Raw genomic sequence first — 21,209 nt, 5'->3', positions numbered from 1 at the left:
CCAACCTCTCCTATGGATAGATAGTGTGTTATTGCAACATACTAGGATGGAATGGAGGCCCTATCAATTTTGAATAGGCCCTTGAGGTCATGTCCTTCGGCCAAGACTTCCTTTTGCTCCCTAAAATCCACAAGACATTCAATGATGCCCTACAAATTTGGCAATTTACTTCTTATTTCATAGTCAAACTCTTGCAAATTGATTAGCCACATTGTTAGAGGTGATCAAGCAGCTACAACTTATTCAACAATAGTATTATCCCTTTTGCCTTTGTATAAAATACTACATTTTCATACAAGATGTAGTGCTTGAATTTCCTTGTTGCAAATATCATCCCAAGGTACAATTTCTCCATTTAGGTATAATTAATCTCAGACACCCTCAATTTACAACTAGCAAACGCAATCAAATGGTACCACTTCTCCCAAATTTGGACTAAAGAGCATGCTAATACTATATATCATAGCCCCTGAAAATATATAAAATGTCTCATATCTATTAGGTGCTTTTAGGACCGGTGCTTTTTTCAATTCTTGCTTCATATCCTTGAAGGATACTTGACATGGATCACTCCAAATATACAACTAGTTAAATGGCAATAGATTCATCAATTTCGATATCCTCCCAATCAATGCATTAAAAAATTTTGATAATGTCTAACTATCAATGAAAAGATATGCACTTCTTTAGAAGTACATGGTTGACTCATAGCGATGATAACCTCTATATTCTCAGGATCAATCGCAATACAAGCCAACCTAACCACATGGCCAAACAACATTTCATTGGGCACTCCAAATACATTTTTCCTAGGATTGAGAGCAATGTAGAACTACCTACACTGCTTGAAACATTTTCTTATAATAATTAGATGTCTTTCCCTTATGGTGGCTACCCCTAGGTCATCAATAAAGACTTTCATCTCCCCTAGGAAAATCCATGTGTTGCCAATACCCTGGCACATTGCATAATCCAAAATCCATCACATGATATAGAAAGATATCAAATACAATGATAAATGTTATTTTCAACTTATCTCCCTCTATGATAGCCATTTGGCTATAACTTCCCTCAACAAAGCAATCCATAAATGAATAGATATATCTAACCACTAACTGATCTAGAATCTAATCAATAAATGGTAACGGATGCTATGTTTATTTACTGAGCTCCCTAAAATCTACACAAAGCCTGATTTGATTATTTTTATTTTTCCTAATAACTATAATGAACACCATTCCATGTGTTGTATAGAAAATATCTAGCTAGCCTTACACAAATTTGTAACTTCTCAAATAGTTCGCTCCTTAGCTCAAAAGGCATACGCCTCACTTTTTGTTGAACAGGATGACTACCTTCCTTCAAGGGAATAGTATGCACATTTAGACTAGGAGGAATACCTCTCAGCTTATCCTAGCTCTAGGAAAAAATATCATAGAGTTCTTGGATCAAGGACATATAGTATTTCCTCTCTTCCAAACTAAGAGGAATACCCCTAAGCTCATCATAGCTCTAGGAAAAAATATCACAGAATTATTGGATAAAGGACATGCAATCCTTCCTCTCTTCTAGACTAAGCATGGATCCTAATTTAATCGGCCGTGGATCATCCAACATACTAGCTAGATGGCCGAACTTCCCACATATCACATTTGACATTAGGGAAGTTTCTCGAAAACTACTAACCACCACACTACTTATAGTTGAATCTTGATGGACCACTCTCTTAAAGACGTCGAATCCCTATTAAGTTTTGCTACTTCTTTAGGAAATCAATATCCACAACTATTTTTCCATGCTATTTTGTTATCATGTCGGTATAATGCTTCATCAAGGTTCTTGACTTTTCCAAGAACATTTGATGCACTAGACTCATAACCATGATCCTTTGCTTACCTTTTAGCTAGCCTAACCACCAAATTAGGGATTAGCTATTGATTGTTAGCATGATATTAAGGTTCATCATTTGGCTTCCATTATTTAGTGGAACCATTTAGCTAGCCATTGGCATAACAACATTAGGAGAACCAAACAACATGGGCACATTTTGCCTTGTGATTCCTCTTCCATTCAAATCGGTCATAGGTGTACTAGTTACACTTTGACTTCCACACATCAATACCAAATTATTTTCAAGACCTAGACTTGAATTCAGGTTTACCCTAGATACGTAGATCACTTGTAAGCATGACTCTACCTTCTCTGCTTGTGTAATAGTACTGTCTACATCAGTAAGAGCAACACCACTCAATTTGTAATGTGTCCACTCGCCCACCTGTGGGGCACGTCTTAGCAGCCCATCGGAAAGAGAGTCTAGAAAGCGCCACCTGGCACTCGTAAGGAATGTCACACGGGTTGCGATCTAGGTCTTCTCGAGTCTGCCTCGAGCAGAAGTATCCGACTATTCCCACTTAGGATCGACCCGAAGTCAGGGTTTCTTTCCTATCAGCAAAGTCTCTAGGAAGTAGTTAGCATCGAGCTCTAAATGACCCACTTTGCGTAGGAACAACAGAGTCAAAGCAGATTTATGCTGCACTTGGTTTATGGAGAATGGAAAACGAGAGGGATGCGAAGCTCAATCTCCTTGCCCATAAGACATAGTCCCATTCCGTTCCCCTAAAACAGCATAAATCAGGATTCGAACTCTACTAACGCTAGGTCTTTATTGTCTCGTTGTCACGTCTCTTAAGAAAAGTTCCCAGCTAACCTAGACCACCCTTCCGTAGGACGGACCCAAGTCACGTCCACCGCACTTTCCTCAGTTTTCTTAGTTATCTAATTACTTACCACATTATGTTTGACATGAAAAAGCAGCTTCCTTAATTAACCAATTTAAACACAAGTTCCTTCACATAACTTAGGCACCGACACAAAAACAATGTCAAGCAAGTTTTTTTTAAAATATCTAATCTTTATTTATCATAGTCCCGGAATACATCAAGTATCATGCCCGAAGGCTATCCCAACAATCAACAGGATTGTTGCTCCAAGTTTTGCCCGTAGAATGGGTTTGCAAGTCCAACTTTTAGCGTTGCAACACGGGCCTCGAGATCCCATCTCGAGTCACGTCGGCCTCTTATGCAGAATCCGGAGGCAATGAATTTATAACCAGAGTATCCCCTGGCACCCAAGCATCCTCCCGCTCTAAGCAGCACCCACAGAGAGACCTCTCGCGGTGGGTTTCCATATACCCGGCATGGCTAACAACCCCCTTGGATAAGGCCACGCAGACAGTCGGAGGTAACTGAACCTGCCACTCCCTCCAGGCCTTTAACCTGAAGCATTAAGTGTTTTGCCTTGAATTAGTTCATTGAGCAAAGAAGTTCAAACAATGTATCTAAGTGTACAATCACGATCATTTCAGTGGTCGTTTGTACGACCAACTGCTAAGGTGTGATTCCTTCTTCCCGAATGCTCCTAGCATTCGATCCTGGATCGTTAACAACTTGGCAAGATTCCAGGGGCTTGGCAAGCTAGATTGCTTGTTTTCCCTTTTTCTTTGGGTTAGGGTTTGTACCCTACCGACCCTAATTAGCCTTACCTTAGGTCTCCTTGTAAAATAGATCATGGACAACCCTGTCGTCCTCAGTTGGTCAACTTGCTGGTTATCTCCTAGATCCCTTGTAGTACCTATGTACCTTTATCTTTGATCTTAATTGATCAAGTTTGTCTTTTCCCTTGACCATGGTTGGCCAAGATGGTTCTGTTTAGAACAGTTTCTACTCTATCTTAAGTATAATATTCTTAAACTCTCTTAATAATACTCACAGGCGCTTAAGCTTTTACCTATCCCTCTTGAGGTCACCAAGGACTTTGACATGGGATTCATGGATCTTAGTTCTATTTGGTAAATTACAAACAATGTTGAATTTTCCCAACAACTTTAATGCACGCGACGTAATGCCATGCCTTCATTTCAATGCTTACAATTTTGATATCATCCATACGTTATTTTAAGCCACATATGCAAAGGTACTTTCTAGGCATGCAATCTTAACATTATCCTCTATGTAATTATTTACACGATCTATAACCTTCTTGAATGATCTAACTTTATGTGATCGTTGTATGAGTCTAGCTGCACTTTAATCTTTTCTGCAGATTATTATATGTACCTTAGAATCCATCTTGCGATATGGAGATGCACCTTGTTTCTTTCAATGTTCTCTGAAATGCATTTTAAGCAAGAACTTGTGCAAGGAACAATGCACTTTATGCAGGAATTCTTGCAAGACGTTTTTGGTAATTTACAATGCAACTATCTAAACAATTTCACCTATTATGATGTCATCTTACAACGGAAATTATCTTGCTCATTACATACATTACAACTAAGTTCATACCTAGGAAATTATCAAACACGCAATTAATGTGATGCATGTGAATATGATTTTTTTGCCGTGATGATTATAACCTACGATTTAATAATAGAGCAATCTGAGTTTGGAGTGATACTGTGATTCCAGTGGTATTGATGCCTAATGAACCGTTTGCGGTTGCAGTGCCACCTTGATACGAACCTCCATCCACACTTGCAAAGTTTTCGGCCGTCTTTGTGGAACTACGCTTCGAGGCCATACTCGAAGATGCGTGTACGAGTGATAGAGTTCTCGCACTCTCCTATGCAAAATTCTCGCCACCTCTCCTTGAGTGGAAAAAAAAATGAAGGGGGGGTATTTTCAAAAATTCTTCTTCTTCTCCTCCTCTCTCTCTCTTCTTCTTCTTCTTCTTCTCTTCCTCTCCTTCTCTCTCTCCCTCTTCTTCTTCTTCTTCTTCTTCTCCTGTCTCTCTCTCTTCTTCTTCTTCTTCTTCTCCTCTCTCTCTCTCTTCTTCTTCTTCTTCTTCTTCTCTCTTATTATTATTATTATTATTATTATTATTATTATTATTCTCTTCTCCTCCTCTCTCTCTCTTCTTCTTCTTCTTCTTCTTCTTCTTCTCCTTCTCTCTCCCCCTCTTCCTCTTCTTCTTCTTCTTCTTCTTCTTCTTCTTCTCCTTCTCTCTCTCCCTCTCCCTCTCCCTCTTCTTCTTCTTCTTCTTCTTCTTCTTCTTCTTCTTCTTCTTCTTCTTCTTCTTCTTCTCTCTCTCTCTCACTCTCTTCTTTTTCTTCTTGTGATGAACACATGGGGGGGGGAGGGGATCTGAGGTGCCTAACGAAGGGGGGGGGGGGGGGCTACTGCCTGGCGATGAGGGAGGGGGGAGGCACTGCATGCTGACCAGGGAGGGGGCTGCCTTCGACGAGGGGGGGGGGGAGGGCTCCCCTTTATAGTGGGGAGGGGTGGTGTATGAGGGGGGGGCTCTCATGGGAGGGAGGCACGGGGGGAATATTACATCCTCTCCCCTTTAGAGGAATCGAGATGTCCTCATCTCGAGAAGACCTGGGGGTATTGTTGGTTGAGAGTATTTTTGTCCATCCAGGTGGCATCCTCTTCTGGATAATCTTTCCATTGGATGAGGTATTCTCTCAAGTTCCTTGATCTCAAATGCCTCTCCCTAACATCTAGGATTCTATCAGGTCCTAGCTCAAGGACTCCTTGGCTAGGCATTATAATTTGCTGAACATCAAGTACATGATTCGGATTAGGTAGATACTTTTTCAATAGGCTAACGTGAAATACACTATGAATCTTTAGAGTTGTGGGAAGCTGTAGTTTGTAAGCATTAGGCCCTAGACACTTGGTGACCTTATAGAGTCCACAATACCTTGGACTTAGCTTCTTATACTCTCCCAAAGACTGTGAACTCTTTTTAGGGCATATGCGAATGAAGACCATATCACCTTCAACGAAGGGTCTGTTTTGCCATTTCAAGTCAGCGTAGGCCTTTTGTCTATCCTTGGCAACCTGAATGTCTTGTTTTATTGATTTGATTTGATTGTCCATGTCTTCCAGCATCTGCCTTGAAGCTTCTACCCTCAAAGTTGGATCTGAGAAGTTCAAAGGGGTATGACAATCATGCCCATACAATGCTTGGAAAGGGGTCATCTGAATACTATGTTGGTAAAAAGCATTATAGGCAAACTCAACAAGTGGTAAGTATTGAATCCACTTTTTGGGTTCACGACAATAGTATGCCCTAAGCATATCTTCAATGACTTGATTGACTCATTTTGTTTGTCCATCAATTTGGGGATGGTAAGCTATACTGAAGCAAAGTTGAGTTCCAATAGCCTCAAAGATAGCCCTCTAGAAGTGTGATATGAAAAGAGAGTCACGATCACTAATGATTCTTTTGGGTAACCCATGAAGTTTGAATATTTCCTTGATGAAAAATCTTGCGATGTATGAAGCTTTATAGTTTGTCTTGACAGGGATGAGATGTGCGACCTTGGTGAGCATATCTACTACAACCATAATAGAGTTATATCCTCCCTAAACTTGGGGTAAGCCATCAATGAAGTCCATACTAATGAACTCCCATTTCATTTGGGGAATGTCAAGTGGTTGCAATTTCCCATGCCTTTTAACATGTTCTACCTTAATGCATTGACAAGACAAACATTCCATGATATATTTAAGTACGTCTCCCTTGAGCCTTTCCCAATAATAGCTCTTTCTGACCGCATTAAGGGTCGTGAGAAAGGGGAGTCATGGGCTTCCCATAGTATCTTTTGCTTGAGAGTTTGGCTTGCAGGGATACATAATCTGGTCCTAAAGTAGACAAGTCCACTACTGACAGAGAATTCTTGATACTTCGTCTTTAGCTTCGGGCCTTGATCCTTGATGGGGATCTCCCTTATCATTTTTTGACAGAATGGGTCATGATATGCCCCTTCTTTTGTTAGCTCAAGGATCAGGTTGTTTGGCATTGATATCTTTGTGGCTAGTATCCTTGCTGTTGATGGATCTTGTAAAATGAGAGAATTTAGAAATGCCTTGTGACTGAGTGCATCGGCAACTACATTCTCTTTTCTAGGCCTATATTTGATTTCAAAATCATATTCTTCCAGCACTTCAATCCATCGACATTGCCTCATATTGAGCTCATTCTGAGTGAAAATCCACTTAAGACACTTGTGGTCCGTTACTAAGGAAAGTTTGTTACCTAGCAAGTAATATCTCCAAAGTTTGAGAGCATGGATGTCAGCCAATAGCTCTAGGTCGTGGGTAGCATAAGTCCTTTCATGGCTCTTCAATTTTCTCGAAGAATATGCTACGGGAGGACCTTCTTGCATAAGTACACATCCTAAAGTAAGTGCGCTAGCATCAGTTACCACTTCAAACTCCTTACTAAGATCAGGAAATTTCAGGATGGATGCTGATACTAAGCTTTGCTTAGTTTGTCAAAGCTAGTTTGTTCAGTAGGTGACCATACAGTTGCTACTTGCTTCTTTAGTAGATTAGTCAAAGGTGCTGCAATCAAAGCATAATCTTTGATGAAAATTCTATACCACCCTGTCATCCCAAGAAAACTTCGTATTTGTTTTATAGAAGTTGGTGTTGGCCATTCCAGAACGTCTCTAACCTTAGCTAGATCTACTGAAATTTCTTCTGCTGATACAATGAATCCCAGATATTCAATCTGTCACTTAAAAAATGCGCACTTTTTCTTCTTGGCATAAAGCTTATGTGCTCTAATTGTTTCAAGAACAATGCGAAGCTGGGGTTCATGGTCCTTTCCCTGTTTTGAGTAGACTAGGGTATCGTAAAAAAAGACGAGTACGAAGTCATCAAGATAGGGCCTAAAGATATCCTGCATTAACCTGTTAAAGGTAGCAGGAGCATTCGTCAGCCCGAATGACATCACTAGGAATTTGAAGTGTACGTACCTTGTACTGAATGCAGTCTTCGAGATGTCTTCTTCTTTGATCCTTATCTGATAATATCCAAATCTGAGATCTATCTTTGAGAAGATCTTCGCTCCTTGAAGACGGTCAAGTAATTCAGCTATTCTTGGAATGGAGTATTTATTTTTTATGGTTGCTTGATTCAACCCTCTGTAGTCAATGCATAGGCGAAGTGTTCCATCTTTCTTCTTTTGGAACAACACTGGAGCTCCCCATGGTGAACTGCTAGGACGGATGCAGCCTTGATCTAACAGTTGCTTGAGTTGTTCTTTCACTTCGATAGCTTCCGGAATGGATATCTTATACAGCCTCTTTGCGACCGGTGCAGTTCCTGGCACAAGTTTGATTTCATAGTCGACTTCCCTTTAGGAAGGAAGCTCCGTCAGATCTTCAGGAAATATGTCCGCGTATTCCTTTAACCATGAAGGTTCTTCTCCACATTCCTGATTCTGATCTAGCTTATTCAGTTTAATCAGATAGACAAGTAGACCCTTTTGAACACATTTTATTATCCGTGTTGCCTTTGCCAACTGTATTTTTGGCTTACCGGCCTCACCTTGAGTCGTGACTAGTTCCCCTTCAGAATTTCGAAAGGAGACTTGGCCCTTCCCATAGTGGATGTGGGCATCATTGGGTATTAGCCAATCCATTCCGAGTAAACATTCCTAGACACCTAGGTTCATTACCCTGAATCTCACAGAAGTTGACTTCCCATCGAGTAGGAATTTCACCTTAGCAGTTTGCATAGTACAAGTGACTTCACGACCATTTGCTAATTCCACAAGTAAAGTAGATGCATATGTTGTGGTTATCCCTAATCTTTTTGCACAGATTGGTGAAATGAAGGAATGTGTACTACCACAGTTAATCAGGGTTTTGGAGCTTTTACCTTGATATTTTGATGGAGTTTGAATCACCAGATTTGGACCCTTCTTGTGAAAGAGTGGCATGAACCCTTTCTCTCTCAATGTCATCATCCATGGATGGATCTTCTTCATTGTCCAACTCCTTGTTGGATACACTGGAGGTTCTCCCTCTGGCCATGCTCATTGATCTCACCACTTACTTATGTGCCTTGTCCATTCGACCTTTTGATATTGATGCTTTTGCAATATTGGAGTATGATCCCAACTTCTATACTTAATGGCTCTTTTCTTAAACATTCCTCCAAGCTTTCTACACCTAAAGTGTGTGCATGAGAGCTTTAAATGCATGTGCACAAGGACCTACTCATTATGAGAATGAGTGCAAGTTAGATAGGCTATGTGCATGAGTGCATTTGAATTAGTGCACGAGTACTACCTAAGGTACCTTGATTACTATGTACATAAGAGGATAGAAATGGTGTGAACTATTATTTGTGAGTGGACAATGGCCAAGTGGTTTCTAACCTAGAGTCACATACATAAGTGAAGTGGTACCTCCAACTACTTATGCACGTGTAATGAAGGTGATGTGCAAGAGTGTGTGTGTGACTCAATGTGCATGAGTTGTTCCTTAGTAACGTGCATGAGCAATGTGTGTGCTCTCTTAGTGCATGAGTGGCTCATGCGTGCAATGAAGATGACATGTACAAGTCAATTACAGTCCATGTGCATGATTTGGTAGCTCAAGAGGTGCATTATGCATGGATCACAATGCAATACATGTGCACAACTCAAAGCACTATCAAGTGAACAACTAGCATGGCCAACTGAGGCATGTGCATGACTATCCATGTTGCGATATGTAGCGAATTTTACATGAGTGATGGGTGATATGTCATGCATGAGTGGATTACACTTCTAGTGCAATATGAGTACACGTGCACATGTATGTGTGGAAGCATCCCATTACATTACATTATGAGTGATATGACATGCACAAGTGATGTGATCAATTGTAATGATGTGCACAACTAATGTGTTGTACATGAGTGAAGTGATGGCTAAAGTATAATGACTAAAGCTCCTCAAATATCCACTTTGATACCAATTAAAAGGGTGAGCAAGAGTGAGAAAAAGAAAGAGCACAAGCAAAAGAAAGAGCAATGGCCATGGAGGTTTCAACTCAAAAGAGCAAGACCGGTATGTGGGAACTCCAACAATCACAATATGTGACCTACATTCCCTTTACTATTTTATCGCAGTGAAGAATAAAGAATAAAGATGAAAATGATGGGTGGCCGCTAGCTACAATGTATAGGTGTGTGGGCACTGAGTACAAGATAGCTTCAACTAATGTTTTGGATATGAATACTCATCTATTTTGGTTGTGGGGGTCATTTTTGTGTGAGGAGCACAAGTCGCATATTCTACTCTAGGAGAAACTATTGGGACTAAGGTAAATCCTTTACTTTTCAACCTTAAGGAATCACACTCAACTCTCTCCTTTGAATTATTCTTCTTGATGACGAATCCAATGCTAATGAAGGTCCAAGAATACTAATTATTCCTTGCTTGGCCTAATCTCTAGGGATAGCATTGGGAGTGATGTCTTCATATTTTAGCATTTCTACGTCAAAGAGGCTCAAAGTAATTGAAAGAACAATTCCCTTACTAGTGCTAGCCTTCTATTTAGGACAGTCAAGGTACATGTGGGTGATTCCACACTCTATGCAACTTTGATTAAGGTTCATTTTTCTTAGCTTGCTCTTGTTTCTCAAGGTATCATGTGGAGATTGGGATAGGGTGGTAGTCCATAAGGACTATGTTTCCTTATTCATCATATGCGGAATAGGGGTTTTTGTAAACCTCTTTGTCATTTGGATTTTCAATAAAATGAACTAGGGCCTCACTAGGGGGATGGGTTACAATTGGTCCAAGAGGTTGCAAAATGCTTGATGGGTTGATTCTAGCTCTAGGAGCTTCTAGTCTTTGGTCTTTTAGGGGGAGGTAAAGCAATTTTATATTGCCATTATAAGGGATTTCTCGATTCATATTTGCATATGGGACAAAGTATGGAACCTTTTTAGGAGCTCAACATGTGGATGCGTCATGCTAGATATGCCCACCATTGGTGCATGTCCAAATTTGTCTAGAGCATTCTATCAGTGGATGATTTCTACCACAATGTATGTAGTGTACATTCTATCTATAGCATGGGTCTACTTGAATTATTCGATCAATTTCAAAAGCTCTTCTTGCTACTTCATAACATTCCACATGAGATTTTGGGTTTGGGTGTTTCCTAACTCAATCTTGCCTCTATTGGACTAGGAGTTTGATTCTAGCTTATTTCCCTTCTTGTCTCTACTTCTCTCTTTATGCAAATCCTTAATCCTAATGGCCTCATCTAGTACAATTCAGATTTATACAATCAACAATCAAGTTTCCAATCAATACCTTTAAATATTTTTATCATGGATCGATGAAATTTTTCATGCATGCCTTGGTGGATGGCTTTTCTTGAAGTGGTATTCTCTTATATAGTCCTCATAGCTTTGACACACAACCTTGCATGCTCTCCTCTTCCACTGCTTGATGTTCATCATTCAAACATCAAGGTTCTACCCATAGCCCACCTCCAAAAATCTATTGAAGAGGATCATAAGGACTATAAAAGAAGCCACCTTGGCTAAATCATGGCCCATAAACCATGTGCACCTATTTTCACCCATGCAAAGCCCAAAAGGCTAACCTTGCTTAGTTATGAGCTCTCACACTTACTCAAATTACTTAATGAAGCTATATAGGTCATCCCCAGATCAATATTTGTCAAGCTTCTTGGCTATTAGGGGTATGTTGGCTTGGTCTCTTTGAGTTAGTGCATTGCACATTCCAATCAATAGGATCTATGCTATATAAGCTCCTACTGTGAGCAAGTCAATGTGGTCAAAGATTTTGCATTGGATGAGGTCCATGAGGGTATCAATTGATGGCTCCATCATTCTTGGGTTCAGCAACACGTTCATGATCCCATCCAAGTCTAATTTCATGTTCATTGTAACTTATATTGTGTATCGATAGTATGGTCAAGAAGCTTATTGGAAGGTACTAGTTTCTTAATCTTTGAGTACAAAAGATCATATTCCACATATTCATTTGTGAGTTGTGCACAATCAAAGTGTCTTGTCTTATTGTATCTTTCCAAAGACTCTCAAAATTCTCGTGGAAGATGGGTTGGAAATGTACCTTCATCATTTTTGCTTGGATTGGCTTTTGATCTCTTATGATTGACTGAATCAATCACTCAATCAATGAGCATACTTATTGTGGTCAACTTGAGGATTGTTGCTTACAATTCAAATGGTCTCAGTGGTACAACTTATCTCTTGAGGCTTGGGCTCTGCTCCTTAGTAGGATTTGGGATTACCTTGCCATTGCTCCAAGGCATGCAACTAAATCTTCCCTAGATTTCCATCTAACCTGGTGATGAGACTTCTAGGGTTTATCTTTTGGCACCTTGTTTTGAGTAGCTCTTTGTATGCTTGCTATTTTAGGGCCTCCCTTGATCTTTGTTTGGTTCCAATATAATTGTGGGTTCTCAAACACTTTAGTTGTGTTTTCAACACTATGTAACCTTGATATGCAAGAGTGATTTGTGCTCAAACAAACTTTCTTTGCTTTTCTCAAACAATATGCCTTTATGCGCAAAAAAGTCAACAACATACATTGGCTACAATAATGCCAATGAGAACCATTATGGCCTCATACAATGCAAATATCTTTATGTCCGAAATGCATGTCCGAAATGCACTTCAAATGCAAAAGTGAGTGCTTTTCGTAGATGGGTGGATCCTATGATGCCTAGGAAAAGGGGTTATATACTCTTAATCTGAATCTAAGTTCCAAGCATGTATGCCTTGTGCACAAAATGCAATGGTGCAAGGGTAAGTAGCCCTGCTCCTAAACAAGGTAAAATTGCCTTAGACAAAGGAATTGCATGTCCTAAGGACTTAGTGCACCTAGGAAGTGGTGGTAGTGAGGATGATGCATAAAATCTATCTAGCTTAATTGTAGTTTAATGCATATTCTTGAATCTTTTCATATATATATTAGCTTGAAATTTCCATGTAATTTATGTGCAATTTAACGACTTCTAAGTGCAATTTTAATTGATCACCTAAGATGAATGCGATGGAAAAAAAATTCCTAGTATGCTCATTATCTTGAAACATGCTCAATTAAGTTGTGATAATTCATGTAAACGTTCTTTTCTCCCAATTTGTTTTCCCTAATACAACAGGGTACACCTTATTCATAAGAGATGCATTTCGTGTAGTTGTGGTCCCTTGGTTCGCGGTCCCGTTGGTTGTGGTGGGAGTTTCAATGTTTGGAGAGATCTTTTGCTTGGGGTCCATCGTCTGCAAGTGGATTCAAGAGATAAAGGAGGAATGGATTTCACATGGGAGAGTATAAAGAAGGAGGAATGGATTCGAAGACCAAGATAGGGGGAATTGAGCTAACTCTCTCCCTCGCAGCCGCTTGGGGTAACTTCTCTCTCTCTCAAGCTCCTTCTCGCAATCTCTTGGAGGGGTATCCTTCTACCTCCCTCTCTCTACCTCTCTCTCGCAGCCTCTTGGGGTCTCCTTGTACTTCTCTAAATGCTCCCCATGCCTCATATTTATAGCTAAACAAAAGAAGAAGGGCTGTGGTTGAGAAGAAGAGCTCTTTATGGAGAGGATCTTGGAAAAATTAGCAATTTGGTACTCAAATCACAATTTCGATAGTTCTGTTGGCTCCGAAAGGGGGGTAAAATCCCAAGACGCTTCATAAGAAATCTTCCAGATCACTCCTCCCTATTCGAAGTGATGTTTACTATATGTAAACTGCGATCGCAGCACGCACTGTTTCGCTAATCCTTCGTTTTTTGTATTAAATCTCCGAAACAAGCCAAAAAAATCACTTGTTTTTTTTACATGATATCATGTTCTAGAAATCTCCATAGTTTTTTAGAATATTTACAATAAGTAATATCTAAAATATCTAAAATATGCTAGTTTTGCCCAAAAATCTAATATTTTTGGACCATCCATATTGTACACATTAACATTGGTGATTAATATGACTCATAACTCTTGTTCACATTGTAACTTTTCTGAAGAGTGGCTACAATCCTTGTCAATCTGAGAAAACTATCGGATTACGACTCTCGATTTTTTTATATTTTTAAAAATTATTAGTTATTAATGCTAGTTAGTTTTTACTTTAGTTAGTCTTTATTTAGCAACCTTACTAACTTATTAATTGACTAACTAACTTTCAAACTAACTAACTAATTTTTTATTGCATGGAAGTATTACATTCTCCTCCCCATAGAGAAATTGAGATGTCCTCATCTCGAGAGAAACCATGGGTATTGTTGATGAAGAGCATTCTCATCTATCCATGTAGCATCTTCTTCAAGATAATTTTTTAGGGTTCTACTCCTCAATTGTCTCTTCCTAGTATCTAGGATTTTATTTGGCTGTAGCTCAAGGACTCCTTGGCTAGGCATTACAATTTGTTGATCACTCAATACATGGCTAAGATTAGGCACATATTTCTTTAGTAGACTAACATGAAATACGTTGTGAACTTTTACATTTTTAGGGAGTTGAAATTTGTAAGTATTAGGTCCTAGGCTTTTGAGGATCTTGTAAGGCCTGCAATACCTTAGGCTAATCTTTTTAAATTCTCCCAAGGATAAGGAACTCTTCTTGGGTCGTACACGAATGAAAACCATATTCCCCTCTTTGAAGAGCCACTCTTGCCTATTCAAATCCGCATAAGCCTTTTGTCTATCCTTAGCAACTTTGATGTCTTGCTAATGGTCTTAACCTATTCATCCATTTCTTCTAGCATCTTCTTGGAAGCCTCTACCCTTAAAGTAGGGTCTAAGAAATTTGATGGAGAATGGCTATCATGCCCATACCATGCTTGGAAAGGTGTCATTTGAATGCTTTGTTGGAAGGAAGCATTGTAGGTGAACTCCACCAAGGGTAGATATTGGATTCACTTCTTGGGTTCGTGGCAACAATATACCTTAAGCATATCTTCAATCACTTGATTGGCCCTTTCTATTTGGCCATCAGTTTGAGGGTGATAGGCCATACTAAAACAGAGATGAGTCCCAATAGCTTCAAATATCCCTCTCCAGAAATGAGATGTAAAAATGGAGTCTCGATCACTAATGATCCTTTTGGGTAGACCATGGAGTCTAAATATCTCCTTAATGAACAATTTGGAAATATCTGAAACCTTATAATTTGTCTTTTTAGGGATGAGATATGCTACCTTGGTAAGCATATCTACTACAACCATAATTGAGTTGTACCCACCTGGAACTAGAGGTAACCCAACAACAAAGTCCATGCTAATAAATTCCCACTTCATCTAAGGGATGTCGAGGGGTTGTAGCTTTCCAAGCATCTTGACATGCTCTATCTTGATGCATTGGCAAGACAAACATTCCGTGACATATTTGAGTACATCTCCCGTAAGTCTTTCCCAATGATAGTTATTCCTGACCATGTTGAGGGTCTTAGCATATCCTCGATGACCAAAGAAAGGGGAATCATGTGCTTCCCAAAGTATCCGTTGTTTAAGTCTTTGGCTCAAAGGAATACACAGTCTTGTCTTGAAGTAGACTAGGCCTTCATAGACAAAGTACTTGTGGTATTTAACTTCGCGTTTGGGACTTTGCTCCTTTTCTAGGATCTCCTTTATCATTTTCTCATATTGTGGGTCATGTTTAGAGTCTTGCTTAGCCAATTCGAGGATAGGGTTGCTTGGCATTAACACCATGGTGACTAGTGATCTGGCCCTCGAAGGTTCCTCTATAATGAGAGAGTTGAGGAATGCTATGGCTTAAGGCATCAATGATCACATTTTCCTTGCCAAGTCTATATCTGATCTCAAAGTCAAACTCTTGTAGTACCTCAATCCAATGGTGTTTCTTCATGTTGAGGTCAGCTTGCATTTGAGGCTCTTGTTATCTGTCACCAAGGAGAATTTGTTGTTGAGCAAGTAGTGCCTCTAGAGTTTGAGGGCATGAATGATAGCCAGTAGTTCCAAGTCATGAGTAGCATAATTTTTCTCATGGGTTTTTAACTTCCTTGAGGAATATGCCATGGGATAACCTTCTTACATTAGTATGCAGCCCAGTGCAAGTGAGCTAGCATCTGTAACAACTTCGAACTCCTTGCTCAAGTCAAGGAGCTTCAAAATTGGTATTGTCACTAAGCTATGTTTGAGTTAGTCAAAGCTTGCTTATATAGTGGCTGTCCACACTATGGCAACCTACTTCTTTAAGTAGATCTATGAGGGGTGTCACAACTAAGGCATAATATTTTATGAAGATTCTATACCATCATGTTAGACCAAGAAAGCTACGCACTTCCTTAATAGTTATTGGTGGGGGCCATTCTTGTATATCTTTAACCTTTGCAAGATCCATAGAGATTCCCTCTTCTGATACAACGAAGACTAGATACTCAATCTATCATTTGAGGAAGACATACTTCTTCTTTTTGTCATTTGATGCGGATTTGGTAATACCTCGACGTTAAGTCAATTTTTGAGAAGATTTTTGCCCCTTATAGGTGATCGAGTAACTCATCTATCCTTGGGATAGGATATTTATTCTTGACAGTTACTTGATTCAGCCCTCTATAGTCAATGCATAGCCGATGCATTCCATCCTTCTTTCTCTGAAACTACATAAGAGCTTCCCATGGCGAACTACCAGGCTGAATGAACCCCTGATCTAAAATTTGTTTGAGCAGTAGCTTCGGGAATAGACATTTTGTAAAGTCTTTTTGCAATTGGAGTGGTGCCCTAGTATGAGTTTGATCTCATGATCAATCTCCCTTGGGAGCAGTAGCTTTGTCAAGTCTTCGAGGAACACATCTACGTACTCCTTCAGCCATGAAGATTCTCCTTCTGCTTTGATACCAACTATAACGTGCCTAGGTCATGACACGTTTTAGTAGTCCACCGAGAGTCCGATCTAAAAGATGCCACCTGACACTCCCAACGAATGTCATAGGGTTTGTCAGTGACTCCCGAGTCTACTCCGCAACGAAACGTATCGGCCAACCCTGTTAGGATCGCCCTGAAGAATCTTCCTGGCTTTCTACTGGTCAAGTCATTCTACAGCCTTCTAGCCTTGTCTTCAGATGCTTCAAACGATCTACTTTGCGTGTAGGGTAAAGTCCCATTCCAATCCCCTAAAATGATATGACCAGGGTTCTACCCTACATTATCTAAGGTCAATACATCATTGCAATTTGAATGTTGAAAAGACTCCCAGTTTTTTGGGACCACCTTGGACCCGTCGGGGGTTCCGCCCACCCACTTCCCTTGATAGCTTTAGTTTCCTACTTACCTAAGGACACATTAGTGGTAACACATACACAAGCAACTTCCTTAATTAACTCATTAGTCACATGTTCCTTTACGTAAATTTATGCACTAACACAAAAACAGATGAGACAGATTCCTTGAAAGTAAACTTTATATTAAAATTTCAACTAAGATACAAAACCCGTCCATAAGACCATCTTATTTTCCTTCAAGTTTTCTCCCTTGCACTAGTAACAGGGCCTCGATATTCCTTCCCCAATCATGTAGACCATCTGAGTAGGACCGGGAGGCAGAGGATTTACAGCCAGATCCCCGTGGCACCCGATCATCCTCCTACGAACAGACATTTCTACAGAGAGACCTCTCACAACAGGTTTGGTCCACATGCTTGATGTGGTTATCAGGAAAACCCCCTTGGATAGGGTTAGCGGCTAGCTAGTGGTGCTCAACACACCTTTCCCAGATGTTTCAATCTGAACCCAATTTGAAAGATATTCTTCTTATCGATTCCTTTGTTAAATGACTTCTTTTCTAAACAAGTGTTCCTAAGTACCAACAGAAGCAGAAGTGCACAATATGCACTATACAATTCTTTGTTCTCTCTACCAAAGGAAATTTTGATTTAATACGACAGCATCTAGTCTCAGCTTTATCCCTGCTATCATTTGAGATTTCCAGAGATAACCTAATTTAATTTCCTCATTCTTTTGAATGAAGGAGTATCCTTGCAATGTTGATTGCAAATTGAGGCATTGGCTTTTCTACAATGAAACCTTACACATTCATTTGAACTAGGGTTTGTCGCGTACTTCATAAAGTTACTTAAGGAGGCCTTGAGAATAATCCTTTCAACTTCTAACACTTTAGGGTTTGAAATTCTTTCAATTTCCTAGGAACCCTACGTATTCTATTACAAGTTCAATCTATGTTTTGTGAGATGTAATAGGATTTCCTATTATTTCAACCAAGCAAATGGATGCGGATGCATAAAATCTATTTAGCTTAATTGTAGTTTAATGCGTATTCTTGAATCTTTTCATATATATATTAGCTTGAAATTTCCGTGTAATTTATGTGCAATTTAACGGCTTCTAAGTGCAATTTTAATTGATCACCTAAGATGAATGCGATGAACAAATTTTTCCTAGTACGCTCATTATCTCGAAGCATTCTCAATTCAGTTGCGATAATTCATGTAAACGTTCTTTTCTTCCAATTTCTTTTCCCTAATATAATGGGGTACACCTTATTCATAAGAGATGCATTTCACGTAGTTGCGGTCCCTTGGTTCGTGGTTCCATTGGTTGTGGTGGGAGTTTCAGTATTTGGAGAGATCTTTCACTTGGCGACCATTGCCTGCAAGTGAATTCAAGAGATAAAGGAGGAATGGATTTGAGATGGAAGAGCGTAAGAGAAGATGACTTAGTCGAAGACTGAGATAGGGGGAATTGAGCTAACTCTCTCCCTCGCAGCCTGTGGGGGTAACTTCTCTCTCTCTCAAGCTTCTTCTCACAATCTCTTGGAGGGGTATCCGTCTACCTCCCTCTCTCTACCTCTCTCTCACAGCTTCTCCGGGTCTCCTTGTACTTCTCTAACTGCTTCCCATACCTCATATTTATAGCTAAACAAGAGAAGGGTTGTGGCTAATAAGAAGAGCTCTTTATGGAGGATATCTTGAAAAAATCAGCAATCTGATGTCCAAATCATAATTATGATAGTTCCATTGGCTCTGAAAAGGGGATAAAACTCCAAGACACTTAATTAGAAATATTCCAGATCACTCCTCCCTATTCGAAATGTTGTTTATTGCTTATAAACTGCGATCACGGCGCGTGCGATTTCGCCAATCCTTTTTTTGTGTTACATCTCCAAAACAAGCTAGAAAAACCACTTGCTTTTTTTTACATGACATCATGTTCTAAAAATCTCCATAGCTTTTTAGAATATTTACAATAAGTAATATCTAAAATATGCTAGTTTTGCCCAAAAATCTAATATTTTTGGACCATGCATACTATACACATTAACACTAGTGATTAATATGACTCATAACTCTCGTTCACGTTGTAACTTTCATGAAGAGTGACTACAATCCTTATCAATCCGAAAAAAATATCAAATTACGACTAATTTTTTATACTTTTAAAAATTATTAGTTATTAAGTTAGTTTTTACTTTAGTTAGTAACCTTACTAACTTATTAATTGTACACTTCATCTCTGGTCCATTGGTCAAATGCACCATCTCCTTGACCAAATCTTTAGGAGATTTCTCCTCAAGCCTTTTTATTGCGTGAAAATATTACATCATGATTGAGCATCTTTTTATTGTGTGAATAATTTTTATATGTTGTTTTTGTGTAGCACAATTCATATACACTCAAATAATTTTCTTGCTAATATAACAATAATTATTATGTGTTTTGAGATAACAATATCTAAGAAGGCTCATAGTCTATCGTGATTCATCTATGTATTGAAATTCTCTCATATTTTACTAGCCTAACTATGGATTAGACTTGGACTTTGAAGTATATTCTAAATGGATTAGAGCCACATATGATTCAATCTTAAGGTTTGAATCATACTCTTCATCACACTTCCAGACCTATATGCATTTATTGTATGGGAACATGCAAACCATTAATGAAATTCATCACACAAACCATATCTTTCTATTAGATACTTTATGTAAAATATCAACAAAGATAATCACACAAGTTATAATTAATACACGTAAAGCATTGTACATGTAATACACTATATATGTAACGTATCACATATGATGAACACAATTGAAAAAGTTATCAATATAGTTTAAAACAAAACTTTACAATAATCTAGATCGCTCATTGATTGTCAAAAAGCTCTTTGATAATAGCATTACAATGTTACATACATGATAGCATTAAATTGTTAGTTGTTATATTGCATTCTATTTACAAGTTATCACCAATCAAAATCTCACAGATTGAATCTATCAAATAAGCTATTGCTCGAGTGTAAGATGATTCACCTTGCCTTTACAAGAAAGATTTTTTAAAAATAATAATCAGATAGTCATCTACTTCATCCAATAATGCGATGTGCATTGTATTTTGAGAGGACGAGTAGATTGAAATGACAAGCCATCGAATACAAGAGTGGGTTGGAGATGCATTGCCAAGAAGATGCAAGTGCTTAGAGAGCAAGCTCCACAACCACCTATAAAGAAACTGGTTGTGCTACTTCCTAAAGATGAACAAATTTTAGAGATAGCAATGCAAGGAGCCAATTTGATATCATAGGGACAAACTATTGAAGAGTTACTAATACCCCCCCTTCCCTCCTCCCCCCCCCCCCCCAAACGTTATCTTTCTCTTTAGCAAGTATTATATTCAATAGATCTTGGTTTCCAATTTTCTCTTACTTTTCTCGAAGAATTCATTATGCTCCATTGTAATCTAGATCAAGATTTTGTATGTGAGGTACCACTGAAAGTTCTTTAACTTCAACCATGATCTAAAGAGATCAAATATAGTCTTTATAATTATATTGTGATAAAATGATTAATTTAATTTACTATGAATTTCAAAAATAATAAATATAATTTTGTACTTTCAGTTTAAAATTTGTAATCACCCTATAATCAAACACAACACAAGTACAAGAATCTTGAGCCTTAAATTGGTCTTACAATGTGAACTAAGCCTCTCCCTCAAATGTTCGTCTACCTATGACAATTGTCTAGTTACTGAGGTGTGGTGATTAAAATGAGTACTTCAAGGTGTGTTAAGGCCAATGTAGGACCTAATTCCAACTTAGATAACATTAGCAGTAGCAAATCTACAAGTCTATCATTTTTATTGTGAGTGTGAGTACAAGCCTCTACACTACACAAATACAAGTACCACAATCTAAATTCATTTTTTGAGTGTAAGGCAAGCCTCTAACACTAAAAAAGGAGTCCTATTGCTTGGATTTACTAATATAGTGCTAATGTAAGTCTTGAATACTAGCAATAGCAAATCAAAGTAAGTCTTTTTCTTGTGTTATGAGTATGGGTGTCAGTCTCTAACACAACACAACACGACACGACACAACACAAATGATTATCCTAATATCTCAATTTTATAGTGACGTAAGCCTCTAACACATAGAAAGAGACTAAATTAAAAA

The sequence above is a fragment of the Lygodium microphyllum genome, chromosome 17, assembly GCF_053477565.2.
Source record: "Lygodium microphyllum isolate KBCC chromosome 17, Lygodium_microphyllum_v1.1.10, whole genome shotgun sequence".
NCBI lineage: Eukaryota > Viridiplantae > Streptophyta > Polypodiopsida > Schizaeales > Lygodiaceae > Lygodium > Lygodium microphyllum.
The sequence above is the reverse complement of the archived record's forward strand: the minus strand, read 5'-3'. Positions refer to the sequence as shown.